General features: G+C 40.2%; 1 long non-coding RNA gene across 2 annotated transcripts; it reads left to right on the plus strand.

Annotated features, from left to right (window-relative positions):
• Window positions 1–2144: 2144 nt before the first annotated feature.
• LOC108361021 (uncharacterized) lies at window positions 2145–2950 on the plus strand. 2 transcript variants are annotated; one of them, XR_001847220.1, is made up of 2 exons: window positions 2145–2236; window positions 2310–2950. It is a non-coding gene; the product is annotated as an uncharacterized LOC108361021 (long non-coding RNA). The 2 variants fall into 2 exon arrangements; XR_001847219.1 differs by having other exon boundaries at window positions 2163–2244.
• The last annotated feature ends 1008 nt before the right edge of the window (window positions 2951–3958 follow it).

Consider the following 3958-nt stretch of genomic DNA (forward strand, 5'->3'; position numbering starts at 1 on the left):
CGAAGGCATAAGACGCAACCCGTTTGATTTCCGACCCGTGTCTGTTCCAGCCTCAACTCCCGAGCTAGGTCCGCTGAGATTATCGTGGTGGCGCAGCAACTATCGATGAGAGCGCGGACTAGATGAAGGCGCCCCATCGCCTCGACTTTTACCACTGCTGTCGGCGCAATAGCAATCATAGGGCTCAATGTTGGACCCGCGATAGCGTGTTGTCCCAGGAGCCCGTTGCGGAACATGTTGGATGTGGCTACCTGGCGGAACCTAGGAGCAAGCCTATTGTCGTTCTGTCGACGCAGGCGGAAAGGCCTAGTTTCCACTCCGCGCCGTCGCTGAATTCTGCGTGGTGATCCAAGACGCCGTGTGTGCGCGCGGTCTTCTAAGTTGTCGCGTTCATGTTGGAGCAGGGGTCGAAAAGACCTGGTTTCCGATCCCCCATTCATGGCCGGGCGAAGAGGCCTAGTCTCCGCTCCGGACCCACATAAGTCGCTCTGTTCATTTTCTGGACGAAGAGGCCTAGTCTCCGTTCCAGAGTCAGAGGCGCAAATGGAAATCGCACAATCAGCGTTTTCTTCTTCCTCTACTTGAACGCTCCACGGCTTGCTGGTTTCATTCTCTGACCTCCATGAGTCTCTATGTTCATCGATATGGAGGGTAGAATGGTGCTTCTCGTTGCATTGACGGCATCTCGCCTCGCTAGTACAATTGTCGGTTTTGTGGTCCATAGAAAGACAGTTGCCGCAGAAATGTCCTAGCAGCGCCTCCCGTAGCCTCTCTTCTGGTGTCTTGGCACGATAAATTGGGCACAGACGAATTGGGTGTTTCCCTTCACACAATCGGCACGCCAAACCAAAACGTTGAGGGTTCTGTATGGCCTTCTGTTTTAATGTGCTGAAGCGACCCATTTTTTCCTGAAATATTTCCTGCTTTAATTTTGTTTTTCAACTTGTTCGCAGTTGATTACCTTTTTTTATTGTTGGGTGGCGAGTGAATAAGATAGGAATTATTTAAGCATTTGCCATAAAAAAAATCGTTTGTTAATTGCAACAAGATTGGTCAGTCTGAACGTGGCATTATTTTCTATCAATTGCCCTTCTCCAACTAACGCGTGTAAATATGGCTTAATCCAAGTTTGCAACCCACGAAAATGACAAGTGGATCGCAAACATGCCATACACTCCATTGTGCAGGGATGCATGGGCAGGGTAAAATTTTATCACACCGAAAATTGTAAATTGCATTTATGGTGTTTGGAAGTGCCAATATTAAGTGCTCTTATGAAAAAGATCCTTTCCGTTAATGACTTGATCTACTAATATTCGTAATTAGCAATTCAACTTCATTGCATGGAGTTGTCGACAACGTATTAATCTACACTCGGAGTTTTTAGCCATTCTCGCAACCCTACAACTAGCCTACCACCCCAAAAAAAAAGTTCGGATGCCACTGTAGGTGATACTCGGCTAAAAACAGGGTAGCTCATATGCAGCAGAATTCATAAGTTGAATTTCAAATTTTATTACAAAATGTCTTATTTCCTTTTGAATTTTACATAAAAATATGAGAAATAACTACAAAAAGTTAGTGCATTGATATTTCCTCATGACACTGCCTCTTTGAGTGTGTAAAATGTATTTATGTTAGCAAAGCTAACGATTAAGAATGATTGATCGAATGGTGCGATGGTATGCATCAACATATGTTTTTTCCATTTGTGGAACGTATGTATATGTGAATTTATACAACCGTACTAGGACGTCACTACGTTCTGATATGGGTTTAGTACGTTTTAGAAAAGTGTTTAATCTACTCCTCTAGTTCGTTTTATTAAAAAATCTACTCTATAATAAAGTTTTGATTCATGTCAATATTTAGGTATGGATGACGATGATCTTACTGAAAATGAGTCACTACATTGACAATATTTAAATATTCTGTCTATATATGTATGTATAAATAAATTAAAATTGGAAAGAGCTGATTACTGTTTAAGTTAAGTTTATTACTTTGATCATTATGTGAAATATTCCAATTTTGTGATATTGCGAATGTGAAAAAAGATGAAACCCGGCTACTACGAAAATTGGTTTTTACTCCAATTGTTAGAGTGGTGCGTACTAAATAATTTCATAAGTCCAAGCCCTGTTTCACAAATAGGACAATTAAGAAAATTCATTCATTTCATTTGAAGAATGGGATGGAAATTACATTCATACACGAGGGAATTACGCAATCGCAGGTAAGAAGGTTGTAGAGGTTGTAAAAATTAGTAAATTTAATTTGTAATTAACACTAATATTTTTCCTTTTCAGACTCCAAGCAGATTCAAGTTTACTTTTTCCTTCATCTCCATTCAAGCCGGTTGTGAGTTCTGAATGTGAATTTGCGCCAAATTCAAATAAAATAGTTCTATATCCTTAAATCGGCAACAATTAAGATATTTTTTTAAATTAACTCTTCAGTTCCTACTCAAACGCAAATAGGATAAAATGAAGCCACAATACAAAGTTGCCGACATCAACCTTGCTGAGTATGGTCGCAAAGCCATCATAATCGCGGAGAATGAAATGCCTGGCCTAATGGCCATTCGTAAGAAGTATGGACCACAAAAGGTTTTAAAGGGTGCACGTATTGCTGGCTGTCTCCATATGACAGTACAAACCGCTGTATTGATAGAGACACTCGTGGAGCTGGGCGCAGAAGTTCAATGGTCAAGCTGTAATATATATTCAGTACACAAGATCATGCAGCTGCAGCTATCGCGAAGACTGGCGTACCAGTTTATGCCTGGAAGGGTGAGACCGATGAGGAATACTTATGGTGCATTGAGCAGACTCTGGTATTCGCTGATGATAAGCCATTGAATTTGATTCTCGATGACGGGGGCGATTTAACTAACTTGGTGCACGAAAAGTTCCCACAGTACCTTAAAGACATCAAGGGCTTGAGCGAAGAAACCACAACCGGTGTACATAATTTGTACAAAATGATGAAGGAAGGTCGACTAGGTGTTCCTGCCATCAATGTTAACGACTCGGTGACGAAGAGCAAATTCGATAATCTATACGGTTGTCGCGAATCGCTAATTGAATCCCGGGATTTGTCCCGCAATTACTTAAAAAAATATCCCGAAATCCCGGGATCATAATTTTCCTCATATTTTGGCATCCCTAACACCGGCACATAAAAAAAAAGTCCTATGTGCTTTAACCAGACCCATCTACCCACATGTATTTCGATCCACTGAATCCGAATCTAAGGTCCGTTTGACTCGAACACCCTCAAAATTTCAAGTAAATTATGAAAATTGCGAATTTTTTGCCATTTTGTTAAGTTTTCAGTTAAATTTTCGTTTTTCTTAACAGCTGGATTTTAAGCTCAATATCTGACATCTACTTCAATTGTGACTGAGTTGTTAGTGGTGCGTACTACCACTCCGTAACACCTGAGTTCTATCCCTGGTATGAGCAAAATCTAATTAGAAAACGTTTTTCTGACAGAAATGGCATACCTCTGAGTGTATTCCTGCCATGAAAAAGCTCTTTATAAAATCCATTTGCCTCTAAACTGTAGGTCCCTCCATTTCTGTAACAACGTCAAGACACACACTACAAATTGGAGGAGAAGGTCGACGAAATAATTAGCGAAATTGTAAGCGCCAAAATGTTTTTAATCTATACATACACTGAGGGAAATAATGCATAGTAAAAACGAATACTTTATATTTGATTATCGTTTAAAAATGTTCGAATTTAAAAATAATATTTTCATACAAAATTTATTACGCACGTATTTGACTGTTCACATCTGAGTATATATATGAGTGTACATACGCACCCCAAGCATGCAGAGCGCCGCTCTGAGAGAGGTGACAACACACACATTCATACATAGTACACGTTTATCCGTACAAATCGCGTGCTGTGGTGTTGATGGATATTCAACATTTGAAAGGAACTTT

The sequence above is a fragment of the Rhagoletis zephyria genome, unplaced genomic scaffold, assembly GCF_001687245.7.
Source record: "Rhagoletis zephyria isolate East Lansing unplaced genomic scaffold, Rhagoletis_zephyria_1.1 Rzeph_scaffold_00682, whole genome shotgun sequence".
Classification (NCBI taxonomy): Eukaryota; Metazoa; Arthropoda; class Insecta; order Diptera; family Tephritidae; genus Rhagoletis; species Rhagoletis zephyria.